General features: G+C 41.0%; 1 protein-coding gene across 4 annotated transcripts in view; it reads left to right on the forward strand.

The window, feature by feature from the left end:
- The window catches only part of Egfr (epidermal growth factor receptor), a 176,319-nt gene that overhangs the window by 77,188 nt on the left and 72,711 nt on the right, over window positions 1-26,420 (forward strand). Inside the window, exon 1 of one of the 4 annotated variants that reach the window (XM_072022549.1) lies at window positions 19,439-20,533. The exons of 2 other annotated variants lie outside the window; for them this stretch is intronic. The gene's annotated coding sequence lies outside the window, so the exon portion shown is untranslated. Of the gene's footprint in view, window positions 1-19,438; window positions 20,534-23,457; window positions 23,719-26,420 lie in introns of those variants that run through there. One more of the 4 variants, XM_072022559.1, reaches the window with a different exon arrangement.

Consider the following 26,420-nt stretch of genomic DNA (forward strand, 5'->3'; position numbering starts at 1 on the left):
GGTCTGTACGAAGTAAGAAACTCATATTTTAGAAAATTCAATTGTTAGAATTTATTCGCGTTTCCTTCGCCTTCGTGTATATCTTTCCACCAATTTTCAGATATTTCGTTCGCGAAAAGGGTGGAATACACGAAGATTAGCGACGTTTAATTGTATCGAATACTAGAATCAAATATATAAATAGTATGTGTCAATAATATTTAGTGGAAGTATAATTTTCATCTTGAGCGCGACTTTTATGATCTCTAGCGGAGTTCTACTTTACGTTTGTTTGATAAGATTCGTTCTGTGGACTCTTCCAAAGGAATGTAGGAGGCCGTAGAATTTGTAGAGTAATACTGTTTGAAGAACAACGTGTTTCGTGTTGGAGCAATAAGAGAATCGAGTCAAACAGACCCGGAGCCTGCCAACTCTATTTGGTTGAACTTGGTAATTTGAAATGTCACGCTCACAGCTGTATCACGAGAGAACGAGTTCTGTTTACCGTGGCTTTTCGACGCGCATATGTTAAAGAGAGGCTGAACTCTGAATTAGCAGCAAGAGCAAACATCTGCAAGAGCCACTTTATTAACTGCTTGCCTCCACCTCTAGATAAAGCACCTTAAATTTCAACGATAACTCACTTTTAGGCTCCAAATAAACTCGTCATTTCGAAAAGACAAAAATATAATTTAGAGATAATACGGAGCGCCTATATATAATAATTTATCGTTCGAGTAAAATGACAACCGAGAAAGAAGCAAATCCTATCGATCGTAGACCTTTCAGTTGCAAAATTTTTCACCGATCGAGTAAAGTCTAACGACAACATTGATAACAAAGATACTCAGAAGCGTTGAAAGTAAACAAAGAAATTGATGACTCTGTACGTTCGTTTGCGTTATACGTGGAAATGTACCATGAACAGAATCCTACAGGCGAAATCTTCGATGAAATCGAATGAACGCTTCAGGAACTTCAACATCGTCCACGAGCTAATTTCAACATATCCATCGATACACCCTACTGTAAGGTTTTTCAAATCGACTCGGGAATGAGGTCAGCTCGGTACTAGCTCAAGGACTTACGTGGAAACGATAACCGTAATCTCGATTCGCGTTACACGATCGCGACCGTGTAATGCCTAGTTTCCAACGGATCTTGTTTACCAGAGGAACGCGATTCGAGCGATTTACGCCGCAACTCGAGGTAAACGACGCGCTATCGGCATTGCAACCAGCGATTCGCAATATTTGAGTTGAACATACGGTCGGAAACATCGATAGTAGCCGCGATAAGGACCACTGACGGCCCCCGGTCTCGATTGGTTGTTCACCACCCCATGCAATAACCGTTGCAGATAATCGAATTACACACAAATGCTTTATCGCCAGGTGTAACCGGCCGCGTTATTCTCGCGAACTGCGGCGTAAATCGCGTACCAGCCACCGATATTCGTCACGTTCGATCTTCGATGCCGGGAATAGATCGCGTAGGAGGTTAAGGGAGAAACTCGTCTTCCCGTGATCGGTCACCTTGACATTTCGTGGACTGAAATAATGTCGTGATCGAACGAAGCTTGTAGTCGCCTTTGAACTGAATTCGTTTTGTTTCGTCTTCAAACAGTGAGATTAGCTCGTTTGAATTTGATTTCTAACGAGTAGAATTTTATCCGTTCGAACAGATTTGAGATCGTGTTTGAAGACACTTGTTTCGAACATACAATGGCTGATAAATTATTTGGACGTTTATTTCTTCAAAGTCGACTATTACAGTTAGCGTGTTACGTTCCTCGGGAAACAGTTAATAGACCAATCTGCGATATATCGAAATTTCAATGAAATTACGAAGAAATATTCTTCTCTTCTTTAGCTGAAGAGAATAATTGACCTCGACGTCGGTTCTCTGAATCGTGATTAAAGACGTTCAGGTCAAGCATTATCTTAGTTACACGTTTTATATCACGCTTAAATATTGATTTCTACATATATCAAAATAAGGAAAGTTCGATACCAGTACTTATATAGTCACGTTTCGTTTCTACGAGTTCAATAAATCTTCGTTCAACATTCCGTATCTTCTTTTCTTATTTATCTAAATACGAGATCTATCTTCGAGTTAAGTATAATTTTGTATTCAAATCGTGACTTCGTGTATTCATTTGACTTCGAACAAGAAATTAATTAATATTTTTATATTTACATTATACTGCTGCGTTGAAGCAACGATGCGAAAATGTGTCAGGGGAATGATTATGCAAGCGTACGAAATTAAATAGAAGATAAACGCAATGAACAGAAAATTAATGTGGAAAGATGGGATACGATATCGAGGAAAATCTTAGAAAGTAAACCCCGTTAAAAGTTAATGGCACGAACGTGAAACATTAAGTATTGAATGGAAAGGACGCCCACGTGCTGCCTATCGCTGAACAGACAGCTTCGTTACCTCCAGACAGTTATTTTCCGATTGCGTTTGGAAAGCAACAATAACGCGCTAAACTATCGCACGAATAAATAACATGCTTGCACTGTGGCATAGTATGTAGAAAAATTACTCGATGTGAAAGTACATTCAAGAATCTGGTTTCGAGAAACATTGCTGAGGAAACATTTGGAAATGAAACTTTCGACGAATCGATCGTTTCCCGACAAATTCGTTTCATAAACGTAACATAAATTCTAAATGCGACGAAGGAAAGATTCAAGCTTCTGTTTTAATATTTTACTGTCGAATCAAAAATATGTCGTGTACAAATATTCTTTGCTTTTTTTTTTTTGCAACCAAAATACTTAAGAAATTGGCCATTTTAAACTTGTTTCTTGAAATTCACTATACAGCATAGATTTTGAAAGTCTTCTTACTCATATAACAACTATCGAACAAATTTCTATTATAATTTACATCGGCACTGCATACATAGCATCCGATAAAACGAGGAACCTATTACTCATAACTTGTAACTCGTCAATATACTAATATTGTTAGTACAAGACCCTACCATTTTACAAATCAAAAATAAACTTCAAACGGGAAGAAACAAAACTCCCAGTTCTACGTAGAGGTACGTAATACCGTCAGCTGTCAGAATCGTGTAAACCCACGATTTGCCGTGCTACCGATAACGCCATCCAATAGATCTTGAATCCTGACCATAAATCCAGCAGTGGCGGCAACGTCTCGATGACATCGGTCACCGGACCAACCGTGTCTCGTAAACTGTATGGTTCGAGGAAAGGAGTTTGATCGTAAATATACGCGATGTCATGGCACGATGGACAGTGTGATATTCCAGCGAGACAAAATTACTGCCTACGAAATTGTACCATAATAGATTTTGGTTATGGGACTTTCTATTAATACAAAACATGGTATTCAACCGAACGTTGATAAATGTTTAATTCAGTAGCGTGTACATCTATATCACTTTACTTCTGGCATATTATTTCATCGCTTATTTTATTTATTCTTATACGATACGTCTTCGCTGATTTAAACAACCCTACCGAATTATTTTCTCGTTCTTTCACTTTCTCATTTTTCATTACATAAAAGATTAACGGTGTCTTGCGATATTCGAGTTTGATCATTCCGTACAAAGTTCAAGATTAAATTTGAAGCTACCGAAGTTTAGGAAACTTAGGAAGTGGAACGATCCAACTTTACTGTATCATCGTTTGTGACGCGAACTGAACTCGTGAATTAAAAACGTGGAGAACGGCGACGAGAATAGGGTGTTGCACAGTGGATGTATGTTAAGCACAGGCAGCGATAAGGCGCGGCTAAACCGGCCCAATCAGCCTATGTTTCACGTTACCCGCGACAGTCGCGACATTACCACTTTATATCACCTATCGTTCCCCATATATATTTGGTGTTGGTGTGCATTACGCTTATACGCGTCCTCCATCGCTGAAACCGTACATACTTTAGCCTCCACTGGTATAGGAATGTAGAAAACGTAAACACGAAGGAACGATATCAGCCCTCTCTGCTTTATGGTATCGCCAATTTTGTTCCGAGAGCTAAGATCTTTACGACTCTCTTTGTCACGTTTTTAGCCTTCGCATCGTATATATTATAATATCGGAAAGTTGGTACTGTTGTTATTGATGTTTTATTGATTATGCGAGTATTATGCGTTATGGTTGAACAGAATTTTCGCGGCATTAGGAAACGATGTTTATGATTGGAATTGACGAGGTAGATTTGAAAGGACGATGAAATATAGCGTAAGCAGGTATCGATTTATCGTAGTTACGCAAAGAACGTAGAAATTAGGAAAAAAATTACGAAACATTTCCTATCGAATTCCATCTTAGCCCCCCATAAAACGCATCATTCTCTCTTACGAAGTTTCTTCTCCTCGTCTCCAATTAAAATCCTAATTAACCTCAACCGACTCAACCCTAATGACCAGGTTAGGCTTATAGTTGCTCCTGGAGCCCTTGAAGACTAACCAATCCCTTGGAGCAGAATTGTGGCGAGATTTATCGCTTTGCCGCGAGAACTAATCGCGCGAAACGTAGGTTATAACACGAGGCGGCGTGTGTCGAAACTGTGGGCCTTGTCGACGGTTATACACGATCTGTGCATGCCGGGGGAACAATTATAAAACGGCGGCTATTGCCTAATCGTCGTCGATCGTTCTGGCGCGTTCCCGTGCAATTGTACGCCTAAGCACAACGGAACCGGGTCTCATGTGGGCGAACTCGGCTAGACACTCGGAGACCTCTCCCAACGCAGAGTTGAGTCAGCGGTTCCTGCCACAAAACCGATTCGCTGGAAGCTGTCGTATTTTATTCCATACGCTCGGTCCATCGACGCAACAATTTCGTTTAGATTGAAATAAATACGGCAGAACCTTGATTTTTCGAATATTAATTAATGGAACATTTGACTATGATTCCCTGCAAGAAAGATCGAGAAACACGGCTAGAAATTGGAGGAAGTTATCGTTTCGTAAAAGTAAAAGGACAAGTCGTTCTTGAATTTCTGATAAGTTGTTAATTTCAAAAGTGGTGAATCAGGAAACGCGTTCCACGACAGTTACAAAAGGATTCTACGATTTCGAAAGTTGAGAAATCTTCGCAACGTTTCGGATTAATGCTATTTTAACATAATACTCTTAAAATAACAGAAATTGAAGCGTAAATCACGTTCAACCGCTATTAACTTAGCAAATTCTGTTTGTAACGTTGCAGCGAGAACTCGTAAAACATTGTGCAAGCTATGATATATCAAATCGTTCAGAATTCGATACGGTTCTCTCGTCGACCAACAGGGAAACCAATTTTTCTTTTGACCAAGGTATTTACGGCTCCGTAGAAGAGAAGGATAAAAGTACACGTGCTGGCCGATAGTTTCATTCGTCAAGGTTACCTGCAAGCGCTTACACGACTGTACGTTCGACTGACAGATTGTAATGACCGACAGACCACTAATAGTTGCTGTTATTCAGCATGCGAGGCCCTGGCACGAAGGGATCACGGGAACTTTATGGGTATGATTGCTGTTTGCCCCGTAGCTACCCGTGCACGTTTGTAATACGTATGGTACAAGTCGCTTCAAAAGTGATGCTGCATCATCCCGACATATACATATGTGAGGTATATGCAAACGAGAAGATGTCATGTACGCGAAATAAAATAAGTAGACAACTTGTAATTTGTAAAATTTACTTTGTTGTTTTATTGTCAAATTTATTACTAAATCCTATTATTACTGTATCCTGTTACTTGCTGCAAAGCTCCACTAATGATATTAGTTCAACTGTACCAGAGACTCCAATTATACTATTTTCATATCTCGCGCGTAATGCGGACGTTTCTCAACTAAAAAATTGATGAACAAACGTACGTATATAATATAGTTTTCGCTACACGCTCCATTAATTGATTACGTAACTTGATACGGTGTTTGTGTATAGAAACTCACGAAGTTTCTTATTTAATTCCACATCTTGCCGCGCATATTCCAAATCGTTGGAAGTATGGCGTCGACTTGCATAATACAGACGCGTGAAAACATTAATTATCGGTGCGAGTGGGAAACACGTCCGATTAGAACCTTCCTAGCGATTAACTGCAGAAGAAAACACGGAGTTTAACGTAGCATTTTGTCCTACTATTATTGGACGAATAATTACGTATCTTTATTTTAATTACAGAAACGTATTTAAAGAAATGTTTAGAGAACGTTTAGAAAATGTAAGAAAGAACATAAATTATATACTCTTGGAAAAACTGGATCTCATTTCAATATTTCATCAAGGATCTTCCGTGTTCAACTAGAAGATCATAATTAGCGTAATTGTACCCCTATTAAGTTAATTCCCTTGATCGCTTTTTTTCTTATCAAGGCCTTGATCCTAAGCAGGTAACGGTGTTATTGCGTCATAACCTTACGTGCTTCGTGAAAGATGTTTTATTAAGAAGAATATCCTCTTGAAAGAAAGTTGCTGTTTGAAAAGGATTGCTAGATGTTGGATGTTGAACTAAATTTCCGAAGACAAAAATTTTCATTTTTTTCTATAACGTCTACAATTCTTTTGAAATCTTAAATTTCGAACATTCTTCGAGAAAGAGAAAAATACACATCATTGTCCGCTTTTAGGCGTAATGAAATCTAAAAACTTACAAGTTCAAATATTTTACTTTATTTGGTATGTCACTGTATTAAAGCTTCAATTACGCTTCATCGTCGTATCATAAGCGTCATTTATGTCGCAAAAAACACTTAATGTAAATCCAGTCAAAATTATTCAATTCCTTCTAAAATTTTCGTTGATCGAAAAACGAAATGCCTATAGCGCTGCAAGATCCACTTGCAACATCATCGCAGTCTGGGAAGGCAGCGTGATAATGGGCAGGTTGAAGTTCCCGATGCTTTCACACCTCCACGATGCACGAAGAAAGAAAGAAAGAAAGAAAGAAAGATAGAAGGTCGAGTCGGGTGAAGAGTTGGCTGGATCGGTTCTCGCGCGGTTTATCGCCCCTTACGAAATTCCCGGAGATAAGAGGAGCGGGTACCAAGGTACGTATTGTGCGAGCGCGTACGAGGTAAAAAGGTAAGAAGAGGTATACGAGGAGGGAAGAAAGGAGCCGACCGTGCTTGCTGTACCTGGAGTATGTACGTCCGTGCACCTTCGAAGGTGTACGCACCGCGGGCAAAAATAAGGATAGAAATAGCGGCAATTACCGACAGGCCGAGAGAGATGGGCGTATTCATCATCCGAGGTCATTTGAATACCGCGAGAGAAGAGACGACAGAGGCGGATCGACGAAGAACGAAGAATCGCCGCGGAACGAATACGAGAAGGACGAGGAAACGAAGCGAACGAGTGGGACAGAGGCGGAATGGAAATGGTGTAGGAGGAAAGGAGAAGAAAGGTAGATTCTACGCCAGGTTGTACACAGGTATACGCAGCCGATACAGAAGGGAGAAGAACGATAGTGGAGACGAAGGAGGAAAGAGGGAGACAAGAACCGGTTGCCGAAGAGGTAAACACGCGAAGGTGATGTACCCTCCGTGCCTCTCTTCGTCACTACAAAGTGCCGAGACTCCTCGGGGATCTGGAGTGACGTTCCCGAAAAGTCAGCGGATCGGAGAAGAGTCGTCGAAGCGGAAACACGAGGGAAAGCACGAGACGTCCAGCCGATAGCGTTGCTCCTCGATCATATCGGTTTGGACTGGACTGAAATCAAACGCGAGGGCCACGCAAGGAAGAAGATACGACAGGTTTCTCGGTTGGAAAAAAAGATAATAGAACAACGAATATACGTGTATAAACGTCCGGGGACACGAGGTTCGTGAGGAAGATGGAAGTGAAATTTCAGTGACGGATTTAATAGACGCGACAGGGATACGATGGACAGACGAGGTGGATGGATAAAAAATTACACGAATTCCTGGTTAGGATGGCAGGTGTAGCAACCTGTTATTCCACGATTCGGTTCTTGCGCGGAACGAAGGCCCAGAAGAAAGGCTAATGTTTTGATCCAGCGTGGATTTTACTCACCGCACGTCGTAATCTCGAGACGTATGCTGACTTTTGCTCCGGTTAATTCCCAAAAAAATTCTGGCCCCGGCTGTTTTTCAACGCGAACCGGGTGAAAGTAGCTAGCTCGCTGACTTTTAAACTGCGCTCGCGGCTTTCCCATAAAAAGCTGCTCCCTGTGATTCAGCGTTGCACGGTCGAACATGTGTCAAGAAATTGGCCGGATCGGCGAAAAAACCGATCGCGATCGAACGACAGCGTGCACCGGGACGTACCAACCTCCGAGGGACTGACCGAGGGGGAAAAAATGAGAAGACAAAAAACAGGGAAACCTTCGAATCGATAATATACCAATACACGTTATTATTCCATGATTTCGATTAAATTACCCTGTTGTTACTCACGAATCATTACTGGTTCGATAACTTTCTTTATCCGACTTATTAATGTCCGGCTTTCGAAATCATTCGATAACCTCGTGCTATTAGCGGAACAAAATTACCCGTATCGTAATAAATAGTCGGTTAATTACGGAATAATTCAACTCTCTCTACACAGGATTCTATATAATACAATCCTTTACGTGTGTGGGGTAATTATGAATTTGGTAACAAATTTTAAGAAATTAATCTAGAATTACGCAGGGAAGAAGAATATTATAAAATCTATTAAACTTCAAACTTTCTAACAAAGCGCTCACGATCAGTAATTTGCGTAACGCTATTCCCTCGTCCTCTTTGATAAATTACACATATGCAATTTGTTAAAAAAAATCGAAAGAACTGTACATATTTTCTCGTCCTGCAAACTATTTTTTCTCTTCGAAATCGGCATTCTTGCAACGGTACTTGTTCGCCTTTCGTATACTCAACACCATCCATTCGGAGCCCCGTGGAATCGCTTTATCAACGCACAGTAACGTAAGATGTTTATTGACACGTGTCAACGAATACTAGTTAAAACCTCGAAGTTAATGTCGCGCGGCACATCGCCACCGACTCTTCCTTTTTACCGTCTTTACGGCCAACCAAGGAGCCGCGCGATTTTCAGAGGAATGTCAGCTATTATTATCGGGCCGCTTACTCAAGTTCCAGCTGATTTTTAAATCCTCTACCGACAATATGGCTGAAGCTCGTCCGCGGAATGTCGATTCTGCCGGCGTAATTGAAAAGAGTTGCGCTTCTTATCGAGTCTGCAACTACGTCCACATTCTTAACGCGCGTCTAATCCCTTGTACCTGGTGCTGCTTCAGCTGCTGCTCTGATTAGTCGACGATCTCTTATAACGACCTTTGTAGTGTATCAATCCGTATGCCCCGTTCACATTCAGAATATTTAAATATTTTAGCGTCATAACTTGAATAGCGCATGTATCTTTATATACAAAATACAATCATCCGGAAAAATTGTTGTATACTGTTGAAGTGGTTGCCACTTCTAAGAAAACTCTACTTCTTTAGTTTTCTCAAGCACCGAAGCCGTCGATAGTGTATAGACAAAAGACTGGAACGAAGGCAAACCATAAACAATAGACAGGCGACGATGGTTTCAGGGTTTTCAGTCATAGGGTAACACTGCTAGCGTGCGGATCTGGACCAGCTCAATTATATTCCGACTTGTATTCACACTTTTGTATTAAAATATAATTTCTACCTTACAATTTATCCGCGCGTTCCTTTGTTCACATACATCTAATAACCTCAAGATATACTTTCCGAAAAAGTCAAACGATAAATCACTTCTTGTTCTTCTTGTGCCTGTTTATGAGTTATTTCGCCGAATACCGAATTTTCGATCCCGATCTAATTAATCGGAACGAAAATTGATGTATAGGTACACGAACATAGTAAAATGAAACGCTTGTCAGCTCGGTGCAAGTTGTTGCATTTAATCAGGCACTGTACGATTTGTTTTCTTCAAGTAGTCAGAAGATAGATAGAGAAAAGAGATGGTCATGTTTAGCAACTCTTTTCGTTTCCGCAAATATTGGCAATCGTGGGACGATTCGTGGGAGGCGCATAGCTAAGGACGAGGCAAAGAGGAATTTGTCGAGCCGCAAGGTCTCTCCTTGTTGACGAGTTTGACGGGTCGACGACTACTCGTTTCGTTTTCCATCATCCTTGAATGTTCGCGGACACCATCGATGCTGTATCGACACAGCTGACGCGAAGATGGCGCTAGAAATTGAAATTATAGTTCGATACTTCTCAGAAGTGCTTTAATAGAGCCTCGATAGTTCCTGGAAGTATCGCGAAACACCGTTAACCTCATAGTTTGAAACAAATGAGCGGAAGAGAATTAAAAGTCTTATTCCTACAGAATGTAATTTTTCACTTTGCGAAAAGCATATAATCTTTGAGTTATATAAGTGTATTATGTATTTTATAAAATACTATTCCATAAATTACGCGTTACTGGTTGTAATATTATTTAAAAGTAATGAAAAATATTTGTGCGATACGGGATCTCGATTCCTTTTTCTTTTTAAAATTTACCAAGGATATAAAATTATCTCAATTTTTAACAATCTTCTTTTCCATTTGCTACTTTGCTGCAATGTACCGAACGGGTAAAAATTAAAAATACAAAAGTGTTGTTATATTTTCTTCAAAAGTGACGAACATGGACAATAGTCACTTTTATTACAAGCTCCCGATTCTTAGAATACGACAAAACAAACACAAATTGCAGAACGCATCCAACACACCTGTTCCTCAAAAAGTTAAGGATTAAAAAAGTCATGGAATAAAAGTACGGTATCATGCAAGTCGGCTTCATAATCGTGTCTGTTTCTCGCGTTGTCCATCCCCTCGTTAGGGGTGACGTCGAGACGGTTCCAGGAAACGAGAACTCCCTCGCGAGACGGAGATTCTTAGGAAACGACAACAACGGAAAGACGCTCGTTCGATTTTCTACGCGATGAACAATGGCCCCTGCTGCTAACACGAAAGTAAAATACGAAGGCGCGGACAAAGGGTGTATAGACAGAAGAGGAAGAACGAGAAGGCGCGTTCGCGTTGCCGAAGGTAGGCGGGTAAGGAGGGTGAAACGAACGAAAGAGCGAACCAAGTAAAATAAAAGCACCGTGGCACGATGGTGTTATCCTCGCGGCGCATCTTTTGCACGGTCCTGTAGCCAGGTATATTCGGTCGGAGCCCGTAAGTCGTTGTAACTCAACTTACGTATATACGAAGGATTCATTATCGGCGGAGTCACGTACTAAGACAGACGCGAATCCGCAAATGGACTAAATAAATAATTTTGCCAAGGATTATTATTAACGAGTTCTTGGAACCGACGCTCGATCTACGCGAGCGAACCGCGCTCCCCCTTATCGATCGGCCCTTTGATCGTTAACATTCTCGCGGAAACCTCGCTGCGGATCTTACTCTCTCGTTCTTCCTCTCTGTCTACATACATACATACAATGTTTCTTGACTTAGGCGACTATACTTTGATATCGTGCTCAGTGCACGTGTATCACGGAGAACCGCCGTAGCATGTATTTATTTATCTATTTATGGGAAAATATATCCATTAGAGTAAACATGTTCTACATAACATGAAATTATTAAAAATTCATGCAAATTAAATTTATAAACATACGTACTATTTCATACAAATAAAATTCTATACAAACTAATATAGATCAGGATAAGATACAGTACAAAAAGTTCTTAATCGCAGGCCTGGATTAGGAGAAAATATCAATGGAAGAATAAACACTATTAATGTTTAACACTATGTTTGTTATTGGTATCAGTATGGTAACCATACACTCTTTTATGAGGGTGCACATGAAGAAAATCATAATTCTACATAACATGAAATTATTAAAAATTCATGCAAATTAAATTTATAAACATACGTACTATTTCATACAAATAAAATTCTATACAAACTAATATAGATCAGGATAAGATACAGTACAAAAGGTTCTTAATCGCAGGCTTGGATTAGGAGAAAATATCAATGGAAGAATAAACACTATTAATGTTTAACACTATGTTTGTTATTGGTATCAGTATGGTAACCATACACTCTTTTATGAGGGTGCATATGAAGGAAATCATAATTCTACATAACATGAAATTATTAAAAATTCATGCAAATTAAATTTATAAACATACGTACTATTTCATACAAATAAAATTCTATACAAACTAATATAGATCAGGATAAGATACAGTACAAAAGGTTCTTAATCGCAGGTCTGGATTAGGAGAAAATATCAATGGAAGAATAAACACTATTAATGTTTAACACTATGTTTCTTATTGGTATCAGTATGGTAACCATACACTCTTTTATGAGGGTGCATATGAAGAAAATCATAATTCTACATAACATGAAATTATTAAAAATTCATGCAAATTAAATTTATAAAAATGCATACTATTTCATACAAACAAAATTCTATACAAACTAATATAGATCAGGATAAGATACAGTACAAAAGGTTCTTAATCGCAGGCTTGGATTAGGAGAAAATATCAATGGAAAAATAAACACTATTAATGTTTAACACTATGTTTGTTATTGGTATCAGTATGGTAACCATACACTCTTTTATGAGGGTGCATATAAAGAAAATCATAATTCTACATAACATGAAATTATTAAAAATTCATGCAAATTAAATTTATAAACATACGTACTATTTCATACAAATAAAATTCTATACAAACTAATATAGATCAGGATAAGATACAGTACAAAAGGTTCTTAATCGCAGGTCTGGATTAGGAGAAAATATCAGTGGAAGAATAAACACTATTAATGTTTAACACTATGTTTGTTATTGGTATCAGTATGGTAACCATACACTCTTTTATGAGGGTGCATATAAAGAAAATCATAATTCTACATAACATGAAATTATTAAAAATTCATGCAAATTAAATTTATAAACATACGTACTATTTCATACAAATAAAATTCTATACAAACTAATATAGATCAGGATAAGATACAGTACAAAACGTTCTTAATCGCAGGCCTGGATTAGGAGAAAATATCAATGGAAGAATAAACACTATTAATGTTTAACACTATGTTTATTATTGGTATCAGTATGGTAACCATACACTCTTTCATGGGGGTGCATATAAAGAAAATTATAATGTCGCAGATAATTTATCTAACTTTTGTATTCTTTGTATTTCTAAAAATATGTAAAATTATCATCCTATTAAAAAATTATATTAAAGACATCAAGTATACTTTCTATTGGGAAAGAAATCGAGCAAAAAGAGGTAGCGTACATTTGTGTATGCGATTCCGAGGAAAAATTCGCGTGACTGTCCGGTGTGAGGAATTCGAGGAACGTATGGACGAAGCGAGCGGTCGAGTAAGTTTTGTGACATAAGATGCAAGGGTTATTCAAATCTCGTCGAGCGGTGCGATTTTTTCCAAAGGCGAATTCCTCGGGTAGCGGCGCCACTGTGCTTTCGGAACCGGTATTCTCTTCTGGCCAACGTTATGGTCGACACTCTATGCCCGTGGTATACTTGGAACCCGAGTTTCGCGGGGAGAGTTGGCCGCACGAACGAGAGAGGTTCACGGTGCGAGATCGCTCGAGGGTGCTTCGCCACTTTTCGTTGCCTCGCGTCGCTTTATGGTGTCTCAGCGATGAGTAAACGTCAGAATCCTAATAAGAGAAGCATAAATGTTGGCTAGCAAACTGGCAACGAAATTTATTTTTTCTTAAAAAGGTATAATTTCACGCCTCTTACGAAAGGTACATACTTTTATGTACACTAGCGCTCGTAAGTGCGGTACATGTAGATACATATATACTTTACACATAGATATATGAGCGTTTCTGGTAGAAATTATTCAGTTTCATAAGAATTATGCGATTAGAGAGTCGAGCGGAAAATTTTAATTCCCGTGGAAGCAGTATGGTATGTAAATCCAAGTAGAACTTCCATAATACATTCCAAGTCTGGTATTTAAGAACTTCGTTTCTCGATATCCGTTAAATATTAGCGACAAATAAATGTGAATCCTGAAACTTGATTCGCACTATACATCTAATTGACATTAAGTAATCGACTGGCAATAAAGTAGCAAAAAGCTACATTCTTCTCGGTAGAGGTGTTAAAAACCTCATTATACCGAATGACGAATTTGTTAATTTTATAAAACGCTGTCTGCTACTGCCAAAGTAGAAATTCGTGCTAATAAGCATTCTCGCAATTCGCAATTTCAAATTAATCTACTTAGAGTATAACCAAAAAAAAAAACTACAGAATCAAATTTTTGTCGACACTAAAAATTACAAGATCGAAGTAAAACGATTCTCAAATGTTCTATATCAAGAAACTCGAAAAAATTCATTTCTTCGACCGCTTGGATAATAATAATGATAATAGCAATAACGAAAATAAAGGTCAAATTCTCCATTCCAAATTATTTTGCCGCCACCGCTGACAATCCAGATTCGCAAAGAACATTAATCCTTCGTAAAGCTTAATTCTTCATGAAAACTCTTGAAAGTGTTGGCCATCCATAATACACCAGCGGTCACGCGATCGCAAGCGCGCGCGATCCCCCTGGATCCACACCGATTCTTCAAAGTCGCCGTGGAGGCCGCGGTGTATATACTTTCCAGTGCCACTTTTATCTGATTCGCGTACGGCAACGCGGTCGACGTTGCAAGAGGAATGCGAGGAGAGCCTTCGTTCGTTCGAAACGAGCAACATCAGGAGAAGAGAAACGAGAAGAGAGAACAGGTTGGCGAATAAAGCAACGCGGCAGCTGTAAATCGCGCGTCGAAGCGCGAGATACGAGCTTGGCCCTGTCTCGCTTGAGGTCCGCAACGGCCGCCATAGAGATTGATCTCACGCTTCCTTATGGCCGTCATCGTCGTCCTTACCATCGGAATTATGGCCCTGATCCGCGTTGCGGATACGTCTGGAATTCCTCGAAAAGATCTACCCCCGGGCTACCTCGTTCACTGACGCGCGTGCTGATTTTAGGGTTTATGTCATAAACTCTTTAACCACAAATGGATTCAACCGCTAGATTAAAATGCGCGCGCCACACGGCTCGGAAACTTGTTCTTTAACAATAACGGTTTTCGAATCGAAACGAATATTTGCAGTAGCTAATAGCGAAGCGTTAATGGATACCAACCAACACAACCAATGGACACTTCCATGTCGTGTCAAATATACTTTGGTGATGTGCGAAATTTTTTCAGAATACCGTTTTATTCATAGAAGATTGTAAGAGAATTTAAAATAATTTTATTAGTAAAAAGTATAATAATATTAGTAACTTATTAATAAAGAAGAATACAAAAATCCCAACTAATATTTAGAGTACAGTTATGGAAAAGGGTACGTGCCATTGAGAAATAACATCGAGTTGTAATATCGAGCCGTGATACTAACTTTCTCCCTCCTCCAATTCTGATATACTCAACCACGGTTGATCAACCGGTCAATCAGAGACATTCGTCGTATACGAGCTGTGTACCAACACGAATAAACCAACACGAACCTCATCGCCGATTGAATTAAATTTCCAACTAATTACTTCATAATTATTGATGTCCATTAATTTTGAATTTTTTTAACGTTCCATGGCGGAGCGCATTTTGTCATCGCGCGTTAGGTCGAACGGTTACGTTCGAACGAATTGCATTACGCGCGAAAACAAGAAAACGATTGGTAAGAGAGGACGTGGCAAGAGAAAGAGCAAGAGAGCGGCGATGAGAGGTGGAGACGAGAAGGGAGAACGACAGAAAGAGAACAAATTCGATGACAAGGGTGGGGAAGTCGCGGAAAGAGAGTAGGAGAGGTTATGTCGCGGCTAAATTTAGGCCCACGCGTTCATGAAACCACCTGTTGATTCCTGGCAAACTCGTGCGATCACCATTATCGTCCCGAGACGAGTTGCACGCTCGATAATTAGCATTATCCTGAATAGTAAATCACTGGTTCCTGATAAGTTTAAAAGTTTTCATTTTTTTGTTTTTTTTTTCGTTGTTGCTTTTATATTTGTAACATAATTCAATTTGTGAATGTTGAATCGTCTTTTTTATACTTGAGGGCCCTCTTTATGCGAGTAGTAAGACAGTTAATTATTTTCTATTCTTTGTGCTACTAAACATAAATGGAAATGTAGCGGCACATGAGTTAGAGGACAATTTGAATCATACTGTTGTTTTGCCTCGGAGTATCAACATCGTCAGGACATACATAATGTAATAATAAATAAACTCTGGGCAAAACAATGTCGCCGCTACGTGCAACCGTCGAACAAAGACGAATTAAAATTTTCCGGTACTCTTCCGACCAGTATAAATAAACGAACACAATCCTAAGGCGACCAGTTTATCAGTCTCAGTCTCGAACGATCTTATTAGCGATCTATACACAGTCTTTAGCGAATCCGTTAGTACCGAGCGTCTTAGCGAACATCGTAACATCTGTATTTATTAAATATTTTTAAAAACATTTGACGATTTCAACAGCGAGTTATCTCGTCGTTTAAACCTCACGACCAACCATCATCTACAGAAATATAGATTGAAATATCTCGAAATGAAATTGATCAAACGATTCTCTTAATTATGAAGAAGTAGAATTTAGGACTTTTTCTGTCTCGTCTTTTGCTATTCTCGTGACTATTTCGAAAACGTCAAATCTTTTAAATTTAGAAAAGACCATTAATTCGAAAGCAAATACTTCAAATTCGTTAAAATCCTTTATATTCAAACGTTACGCTCACTTTTGTTGTAGAAACGTTTAAATCTAAGTCAATCTTCGTTTGATCCACAATTACGAATCTATTAACTTTAAAATTCAAATTGTTTTAGAAATGACAGTTTGAAAGACACGACTTTTCACATCAGCATTGGAAATAGAAGGATCACCGATTCGGTTGTCGTTAAGGGCTTTAAGACCTTTGAAGTAGCTGAAAGTCAGCCTTCCAAGAAAGGTCTGGTATCATTTACCATCGAGACACGCGAGACAACACTCCAATAATGACAAATGGGATCGAAATAGATACGGACGAACTGCAATTTTGCAGCATTGTTCCTACGTTGTTACTAGTGTTAACGTAGTCGTGTCTCTCTATGGGGATCCTCCTTGCGGGGGTGAAAACGACCATTGGCAAACAAATACCTCAGGGATAGTCAAACCACTTGAAAGGAACAATACTGTTGCCCGGTCAGTGGTCGGGAAAAATCGTTAGGGATGAATTGGAGATGGTTGGCCGAGGGTCGAGCATCGAACGATCGAAACGGAACATTGACAGGCACCTGCTAAGAAGCCATCCTCCTGCGTTCCGAAATGTCTGTGGGAAGTTTCTTAGTTGTATCATCTCGAACGATCTAGAGAATAGCGATTTTTTGTCGAGGTCTAGAAAAGAATTTTTGGTACAACAATGAGTCGGTAAGTTTTAACAAAGCTCGTGAAAATTTAACGAAAGATTGTTTTCGATCGAAGTGGGTGGTTGAAGTTTGGATGGTCGATAAGTTGAGTTTAGTTAGAGAATTTAGCGAATTGTTCAAACAGACGATTGAGTGTTTAATGCATTCGCGACATTGAAATAATCTCGTTAACTATAAGTTCCTAGTTTCTAAGAAATTTCGCAGACTAAGAGATAAACATAATACATGGGATTAGTTTGGTGTAGCAAGGAAAAATGCAATGTACGTAAGGTAATATGCGCACACTAGCTATTCGTGGAATTTCCTATTTCACGAACGTCGATTAAAGCTTATACGCATCGAATTGAATAACGAACATTATAAAAATTTTCGAATTTCTCATTAAAAGTGAAATAATTTCTTGAATATATGGTAATGTTATATTTATTACAACATTAGAAACCTACTTATGTATAATCAAAGAGTCAGAATATTATATAATCGCAATACGCATAATAATTACGTTACACAAAGAGTAAAAGCATACATTAAACATTTGCTGTTTCAACAAATTCCCGTTACGTTCGCGTCGATCTGCCGCGTCAGTTCGAGCTTTAGTTCCACGAAACGTCTCCCTTTTTTCGCCATTTAGCGGCACAAAGCGTTTACGCTTTAAGGCATAACCTCTACAGAAAGAAGCACCAGGTCTCTCGACCAAGTACTTACCTGCGTTATTACATATTTATGGTAAGACGTTTTCGCGTGGTTCGCGGAAGAAACAGTCGCTAGAAATCCCGGCCGCGATTTTGAAAAAGTTTCTCCAGTTCTCTGGCAGCGCCACTGGCTGTGGATTCTTCTTGGAAACAGAACGCGATGTATTTTCACGCCTGCCCAAGGTGGCTTTCACGTAACGAGATTCTACATTCTTGCGAGTAAAGCACTGGTGCTGCTTCATTAGGTATAGAGCACGAGCGGAGCGTTTTCACGCCGATTGTACTAACAAATTTTTCTAACAATTCGTCGAATATAGAAGAACTATTCAAAAATCGTCGAACGAGTTATCTAATTAATGGATCGAAATCAAAGGAATATGTAACCGTACTTCTTGGAACTTCTTATGCAACGACGTTTATTAGATTCACGAAATCCAAGGTAAAATTTTAGTTTACCAAAGGGCACAACACCCGATAAGATACCGCTTCCGGAATTCCCCTATCCTATGCAGCTGTGCACAGTAGGTATGGAAAGGTCGCCTGGTAGTCCATTTTACGATTCAAGCATTGACATAAAACTTCTTCTGGGAACGTTTACTGCGCCTCTCCGAGGGATCTAAATCACGATCGTCAGGGTGACACCCACGCATCGAGCGCTCCAATTTTATTAAATCGCGGGTCGCAGTTCGAGCGGAGTAGCTCTTGGTATCTTCCTATTCCCTGTGTCGCGCTGACGAAAGAAACAGAGTCAGGGAACATATGCTTTTTCCGAGTGCAGATGCACTGTGCGCGAGCAAATAGCTAGCAAGCAACCCTCGAATGCAGAAAGAATGAGAGAGAAAGAGAGAACCAAGGGGGATCATGCTGGCCGTGCATCCACACCGGCGAAGAAGCATTTCACGTAGCTACAAAGGGGCCGAGAGTCGTGGCCCTTGCTCCGTGTGGCTATGTGCGCGCGTAGAGATACTTAGCAGTCGCTCTACCTGGCTAGAGGAATAAAGTAGAGAAACCGAGTGATCCACGAAGGAAGAAGGACGAAGACGTTGGAGGAGGTGAAAGAAGAAGGAAGGTAAGTGCCGTGGTAAGGTAAGGCGAGGCGAGGCAAGTCGAGGGGTAAGGGAGGGATACGAGGGACGAGGAGAGGCTAGGAGTTGTCTTCTGGTCGGTCGAGAGGGGTGGCGAGAGAGGCGAGGAAGTCTGACGGCAGCGAAGGAGAAGGTGGAGAGGCACTCTACGGTGGTGGCGACTCCGATGCCGACGGTGGTAGTGGCGGTACCGAGCAACGTGTGCCGGTGGTGGTGGTAGAAGGTGGAAAGGGAGAGGCCTGTAGGTGCAGGAGAGGCGAGGAGAGGCTCCTGCCCAGCGTGGACCTGTGCGTCGTTGCATGGCCGACCTGGAGACTCGCTCTCCGCAAGGTGAGACGCGCGGACCGAAGAGGAGGCCTCGAAAGATCGGCTGGAATTCTCGTGAAAGCCGCCTCTTCCTTTCTCGTGTTGTTTAGCGCGTGCGCTCTTTCTCTCGGTGTGTAGTATCGTGGAACCGCGAGTGATCCGTGAAACAACCGTGTGTCGTCGTGGAAATCTCTGTTGTTCGGTTGTCGTTGCTCTCGTAGAGCATCTTCGTCCGCGGCATATCATCGTGGGTGGATACGATCACGGACGACTATCCAGACAGTGGAGAACTAACGCGTGGTCGTCTCGAGGCGAACGGACACGTTGACACAAGGGGAGGCTCGAGAACTCTCGGGGTATTGTTGTCAGTGGAAACAGGTTGGCCGAAACGGTGACGATAAACTTTCGGATTTTATGTGGACGAAGGAACGACGAAGGAATTCGTTTCTCTGGTGTGTCCGCTCTCGGCAACTCGAGAACAACGGTCGAGAGAACGAGTTCGTGGAAGGAAGCGATGCCAGAACGACGCAGAATGCGCCGTCAACGTGTTTGACAGTGATAACGCGTGCGCGCGTGCACCTCTTATCAGCTGCGTAAATTCGATCTCGCGTGTCACCTCGTCAGTTGATCTCATGGACGCGCCTGTCTGGAGACGTCTGCTGTGCTCTTTCACGCATGTCGACCGTCTCGTGTGACGTTGCGTGCGTTGATCGTTGTTGGAGCACTTTTGACCAACTCGATTTCGATATCAGATCGCACGTCCGCCACGTACTATCAACTCAAGAGGTTTGTTTCCTTGGCCACCCATGGGGTCACGTGGACAACGTTAGTTTTTCCTCGATATCGAATCCTCGTTTACGTGAAAGTGCAATACGAGTTTGCGGAACGAATATCGACAATGTTCTGTATGTTTCTGCCGGTGCACGCGGCTGAAGAAAACTTCGGGGACACGAGTTACTTGTTTTGAAAGTGAACGTTAGTTCCCTTGAAGTTTCGAACGTGCAACGTTTCGAATGCCTTGTCTTGGATATTTCGTCGGTCGAATGATCACTGCCAGATAGACGGTGAGTGACTTTATACATGGACACGCGTTATGTATCAGGTGTTGGGAGGGAAACCTTCGAGCTGTGTACAACGATCATACGAAACGGAGTTCTGTCGTACGAAATAACTTCATCGAATCGGTGTTGCTTTTTAATTTTTTTTTTTTCTTTTTTATCATTTCGATGCAATCCCTGCTGTTCGGTTGTTTCTTACAACGTTCCCGTTACCATCGTTGGAACTACGAGTAGTGTAACGATCGTAGACTTCAGTTCGTAGCTCCATCGCACGTTCACGCGGCAACGGCGAAAGTTTCTAGAGAAACGTCTCGTCCACAGTCGAGAGACGGTCTCTCTCCGGTCTGGTAGATCGACACGCCTTAACTTTTCTTGCGTACATTCTTCCCTCGTGCAACACACAGGCCTGGAGTGTATTCTCGGCGACATCGGTCGAAACGCGGCCTTTTGCGAGCCGCCACCGAAAACGCGCAGCGACAACGAGACGCGCGTGTTTCCTGTAAAAAGCACGGCATACCGACGTTGCTTTTCAGCCAAAAGATTTATAAAGGACCGAGCCGGTGGCACCATCGCCATCGTGTTTCTTCCTCGAAATCGCGCGAGCCTAGACTTTCACGTACGAGTCGCGGCGCACGTTCGTCCCATAAATTCTGGCCGTGAACGTAAACAGATCCCCGCGAAACCATTTGTAGCTTGTCGCGGATCACTACGTGACCAGATATATAGGTTTTTACCCGGGCCGCGTCGACCGATCGCTCTTGATCATTTTGACACCGTGGTCAGGAAAAAGCACGATCCCTCGCGCGATCGACCACGATCGAGTCCCCGAAGCTGAGGCTTCACCGTTCCCCTCATCCGAATTAGCGCTCGATCGACTTTACTGCGATTTCGCATCGCGGTCGTCCTGTCAGAGATCGCAATCCGATCACCTTGTCAGAGGTGTATCGGGCTTAAGAACGACGAATTCGATACAGAGCCCAGTGTTTGAATAAACATGTTTGGCCACGGGCTTCTTCGACTTGTCATATCCTCCTTCGGGTATTTTCCATATCCAACCGTTTGTTCTATTTCGTTCGTGGATTTTCGAAACCTTCCTCCTACAAATTGAATTTCTCTTTTCGCTATCAACGTACGCGCTACGTGCCGATCCAACGTTTCGACGAACATTTCCTCGTTCCCCTCGATATGCCGCGTTCCAATTGCTTCACATAGTTGTTGCACACGTATATACTAACCGACCGATCGTTGGTAAGAAACTCCGTGTCGATATCCAGGCCCACGAGCACGCGGATTGCACAAGCCTGGAATTTCTTCTTCGCGGTCTCGCCGGGATCTCTGCCGCCTAATGTTTGCTGGATCGTTAGTAACATCGAGAGACTTGAACGCCAGGGTAAGAAGCCGTCGGCTTGCGTTGGCGGCAAAACGCCCGTTTGAAAAACATCGACTGGCGAGCATGTGACATCTGCCACTGCACCGGACCATTAGGTGGCTTACCTTTTCAAACTTCTCGAGCCACGGGGAAATCATGGACCCGTCCACCCTTTTTCCCCACCGCCTGTTTCCCACTGGAGCTACCCTCTGACATCTGCTTGTGTCGTCTCTGCATGAAAATTCTTCGGTCATCACACGATCTTAGTTAATATATAACGCTAGACTATCGATCAGACTAATTAACGATTAGAACGCAAATATTTTTGTATTTTGGGTTCGATCTTCTTTCTTCTCGCTTCATTTCTCTACGAGCGCCTGTAAAATTATGACTTTGTGTAAATATCCGCGGACTAGTTGTCACGTAGAAGTAACAGTCCTCGCTTTATCGTAATGAAACGAAACATACGAAGCTCGTGATAACAGTGATTCAATCTTTCCTGAGTAATTAGCGACGTTTTAATAATGTTATTTAAAAAATTGCAATGCCCTATAAAGCTTTTAATTTTTTTAGTAAGTACAAGGTAATAGGATAAATTATACGCAGCTCAATAACGTCAATAGAGTTTGTTTCTCGGAAAGACAAATGTATTCCACCCCATTTGAAAATCATAAAATAGGGCCGGGATGATTTCCATGTTTCATCCGGGTACAAATTTATTCCTGCGTAGACAAAGTGAAGAAAAGCAGCCGTATAATTTGTTGAAATGCACTAAACGAAGCCGCATTAGATTGCCGGTGTGCGAACGTTCGTCACGATAACGAATGCCTTCGACTCTTCTCCGCATCACTCGACGACGGATACCACGTTTGGGATGTCGCTTTATGGTTATGCGTACATATGGATGCGTCCACTCGGTCGAGTATGATGTAGGATGCGTTCAGTGTTCTCGTGAAGCAGCGTATTGAAAGAAAAAAAAAAAAAAAAAGAAAAAAGGATATATATATCCTACTTCCTCTAAGGACGCGCCTACTCTTGAAACAGAGGAACTATAATCCGTTCGCGTTGTAGGTTCTCCAACCAAAGATACGAGAGAAACAAGACAATAAAAAAGAAAACCTGACGAGGAATGACATTAGAATGTCATCCATACAATTAGAATAAAATTAAACGCATCGCTGTAAATGCAGTAGACTTCTATGTTTTGAGGTAATTTATGGAAAAATCCTGTATCGATGGAGCGTGGTGTGTGTTCTTGTAGATGCTGAAGAAACTCGGAATACCGATGACGTGAACGTGCAAGACGGCCTACACGAAATTCCCTTGCTTTTTCTTCGTCCTGAAAGCACGTTTCCCTACTTGCAGCCGAGAGGAGAACCGATTGTTAGAGTAATCGATGCAACGTGCATTGTTAGCGGCGGTTCCGCGCGCCACGGCCAGCCATTATTTTCAACGGAAAGACAAGGCTCATGTCGGTGATAAATACGTTGCGCAACATTTTTGCCTCTTTTCCGCTTACTTCGATTCCTTGATATCGCGTAATTTGTCACATCGACCAGTTCGTGCTGGATGTGGACGGAGTAACCAGCACGGTACGTCGCTGCGACGTAGGCGCGATAGTGTTTACGTTATCGCGACCAATCTATCTCAAATATTTCTACGCTTTACTTCTTGCTCGCGAGCTAAGTAATCATTCGATAAACATTATCGTAATTACGACGCTCGCATAATTTTACGTTTGATCGTTTTATCAGTTTAACGCTTCGTCGGTTATCGTAGTTTTATCAGTTTAATAACAAAATCTATCTCCAAATGCGAAAAAGTGAGTACCATTTTTGTTAATTTTATAACTTTTACTTGATTTCTAAAAGAAAGTGTTCACGAGTCTTTTGAGCACGAGTACCTATTTTTCTTCCGAACGTTCTGTAAAAAATGTCGTTACACGGCTTTCAACTCGAGACCTTTTTCTGTGCCCATGAAAGCAATCGTTTCTGCGTGAAAAAGTCTTACGGCAAGTGACCGAGAGTTCACGGTTTTCCCGGATATAACGTGCAAGAGTCGACAGCAGCGCGCGTAGCTTTTGGAGCATCTATGGGACACTTCAAAGCCCATGCAGAGGTCCTCGAGACCCATCTTAGTTAGAGGATATTGATGCCGGATCCCTAGGGGTTACCTCATCTTCTTTGTTATAGCCTGGAAGAAAAGAATATACAGGTATACACGCACACAGACGTATTAGACTATTACTTGGAAAAAAAGTTAAAGTTTGTTTCCCTGGTCATAAAAAATGTTAATTTTTCCAGAAGAATTCGATATTTCGTTTTTCGACGACCACCGTTTTCTCTTACCCGTTGATGTGTCTTAAACGCAGCAATTATTAATCGATAATCATCCATAATTACTACCTCTGTTTTTAATGAAATCGATATAATAGAATTCCATTAAATATATTTTGTTTTTTGGCCTCGTAAAGAAGAAAGAAACGTTTTCATATAGAGAGACGGTAGGAAAAACATTTCGTAGATTGTACGGTGTAAACGTTTAATATCTTGTTATACACGTAATTTAGATAAGACACGGAATTTATAGAGCATCGATGACCTCGTTAATGACGGCAACACAAAGATCTGTCGCTCGTTAAAAGTCCAAGACGTCACGTTTTACTGTTATTCTTTGCTCAATCTGCAGAGTTATTAAGACCAATAAGGTATCGGAAACCCTGTATAGAAAGACAAATCGACGAACCTATCGATTCGTTTACTCGACGGCGAGAAAACCTGTAATTTGTGCAATTTTTTATCGTCAAATGGAATAAATCTTTGTTTAGAATACATTGTTCGTTGCGATTACAAAACCAACCAGCTACGACAATCATCACTCGTCCTAATAACTGTTTGATAGCGCAATTATAGCAATTTCGCGGTGTCGAAGACGGATTGTCGCTGACAAGAAAGAGAAACAAGCCAATTGTTAGCGACCTTTTTCTTATGTAAGTTAGAAACTACGAATGCGCATTTAAAGAGAAGTTTCTATAATATTTCCATAATTAATCAAAATTACTTGGAAACAGAATTACGATACAATATAATTGGCAACAATTCGATACACTGCGAGATAAATACTGTTACGAGTATTCCATAACCACAATGTGGAACGTCAGAATCAACGTCAGAAAATTAAGAAGACGATCGATCTTCATCGACATTCAGGATATTGAATGATCGATGAAAGACCAAGCAGTTAAAGTATTATCTACGTAAACGTTATATTCTGTAGAACTATATAAAATATAGTATAGTGAATAGATATCTATACATATAATGTAGAATCACGTTAGAAGAAGAGAACCAATCCCGTAAAAACATTTCTACGGAAAACTGAGAGGGATGCAAACAAATCGAACCACACGCAAATCTTTAATTAAATAACAAACGAGCTTGCATATTGCTCGAAAATCGCGAATCGAATCGTAGCCCCTTAAATTTCACAATTGACTTACTTTCACGGCGACCACGTATCGCGGCAAACTCGCGACTGTTCGTGATCGGTTTTTGTGTTTCTCGCACGAACACTCGAGACGCGCGGGGAGAACATACGAAAGATCGCGTTTAACTGGCTCGCAAATCGCTCACCGAGTCGAATAATCGTCCGTACGTCTATAATAGTCGATAGGTGGCTGGTTGCACATCTCGGGAGATGCTGGAAGGTCCAGAGTCGAGGGAAAGGCGAGAGTGACGTCACCGGCAGGAATGAGGTTAAACCGATGCTAAAGTCACGCTCGAATGGTGGCTATAACGTGGACCATGGTGCAGGATGCACGCGAGATGCATGGTCCTGCGAGAAGTGTACGCAACGTCCCGGGACTCGAGGTTTCCCGCGAGTCGACCGAGCCGCGAAGAGAGGATCATAGATCCGTGATTGCATCACAGATATGTTGGACGTTGCACCGTTCTTCGCAAGTACCTCGATCCTCTGCCAAGATTCCAGATAATCGAGCCTCAACCGTTTCTCCGTGTTTCTTCTTTGATTTCGACTGTGATATTAGCGAGATGCGATTACGATTCTCGCGATTTCTGGCCGATTGCATGGATCACGCTTGATCGTGCGAAAAAGGATTACTTTATGTACACGTGTGGCTGATGATCGTATTTGAACGCTTACCATGGAAAACTGTTACGTATACATCGTATGTGTCGTATAAAACATATCGAAATTTCACTAATACCGTAATGAAACGCTATCGTCATGATCGTATTGATAATATTAAAAAGAAAAACAATCTGAAGTGTATACGTATAGAAGTTACAAGATATTTACTGCAAACATATTTCTAATAAAAAATTAGTATACAGGATGAATAGGCGTTTTGAGTGTACAAGCGTTAAAATAGTCCTTGTGAACATTGACGTTTACAATTAATATAATAGATAATTGACCGTTTAAGTACTTTTGCTAGCCATGCGAATACTTTTGTAGCTTCTATGTAAATTTTCGTATCTCTTTCAAACTTTAGCGATATAAGTG

The sequence above is a fragment of the Bombus fervidus genome, chromosome 1 (assembly GCF_041682495.2).
Source record: "Bombus fervidus isolate BK054 chromosome 1, iyBomFerv1, whole genome shotgun sequence".
Taxonomy (NCBI): Eukaryota; Metazoa; Arthropoda; class Insecta; order Hymenoptera; family Apidae; genus Bombus; species Bombus fervidus.